The sequence below is a fragment of the Pundamilia nyererei genome, unplaced genomic scaffold (genome assembly GCF_000239375.1).
Source record: "Pundamilia nyererei isolate P.nyererei 1_Seehausen unplaced genomic scaffold, PunNye1.0 scaffold00183, whole genome shotgun sequence".
Classification (NCBI taxonomy): Eukaryota; Metazoa; Chordata; class Actinopteri; order Cichliformes; family Cichlidae; genus Pundamilia; species Pundamilia nyererei.
In genome coordinates, this window is record NW_005187584.1 from 335,626 (window position 1) to 337,075 (window position 1,450).

The window sequence follows — 1,450 nt, forward strand, 5'->3', positions numbered from 1 at the left end:
ACCAGGTCTTCAGGTTGTTTTGCTGCTTTAATTCATTTATTATTAACAACAATATAAAATTATGCAAAAAACGTAGTTTTATTTATATATGTTTACATATAAATATATACGGTGGCCCCCAGAGACAAAGCACGTACAACTCCAAAGCACATTTCTAGCATGAACTGAACTTCAAAACAGCTAATTGGATCACTTAAATTACACAATTGAAAGCATGTGTGTATTGTTTGCGAGGAGCCTCGCGGAGTGATACGTACTGTGCTTCAACGTAATATTACTGTATTGTGTGTGTATAAGGACCGTAAATGGCACCTGTTCAGTTCATTCAAACAACATTGTTTTCTTTTATTTATGGAGCATTATTATTTAATAATTGCTGATAATTTATTTCTGAGTAATGTTTTCATTATGTTGTTAATAAAAGTGCCTGTGTGACATCTGGGACACAGCTGTGACTAAGAACTCTCTGTTTGTTCTTACTTTATGGCTTTAAAAAAATATCGAGATATATATCGTATATCGCCATCCAGCTAAAAAAATATCGAGATATGAATTTTGGGTCATATCACCCAGCGCTAAAATGAGCTGTGTTACTTCAAACCATTTGGTCTTCAAATGAAGTATGGCACTTCAGATTCCTCCCTGTATGTCGTTCCATAACTAAAGTAATTGTTGTAAAGTGTTTTATACACTACATTTTTGTATTTTGAGCCTGACATAAAAATAAAGTTGTTAAATGTATTATCTAGTTGTGGTTTTTGCTCACATGTGTTATATGTAAAAGCATTATTAAAAAATCTGTTTTCATGCTGCAAAACAGTAGAGATAATTTTTCACTAGAGATTAGTGTATGAATAACACAGTATAGAGTAACATCAACTCTCATCAGAGTTATTTGAACCCCCAGTGTTAATAGCAAATAATTCAGTGTTAAAAATCTGTGGGATTTTACTCAAATAGAGTTAATTAATCACTAAGAGTAAATAATATGACACTACTAGTAGTGTTAAGTTGATTTAATACTATGCGGTGTTACTCAGTGTTGAATTTTTACTCTATTTAGAGTTAATTTTACTCTAAAATTTTAACACTAGAAAGAGTTAATTTAACACAATTTAACAATTCTGAATGGGACCAAATAGACTCGAGACCAGTGTTCAATTCAGCGGGGGCGGGGGGAGGCTTTCTGGGCTTAAGCCCGGGTTGTTTTTTCAGAGGCCCGGGGTCTTTTGGAGTGTAATGTTTTCATAGTTAGATGCCTGGATGACAACTGTATAAAACAGAAAACTACACACAATATTCGAACACTGTGGGAATTTACGACTGTGCGTAAACGGCAAAATGAAAAGCCGAAGAACAACAATGCTGTTTCTTTAGAGAGTCTCAGCTTACATGTGTTTATTTCATATTTTCAGTTGTTTCCCTCCACGGCTAAATAAATCAGTAATGT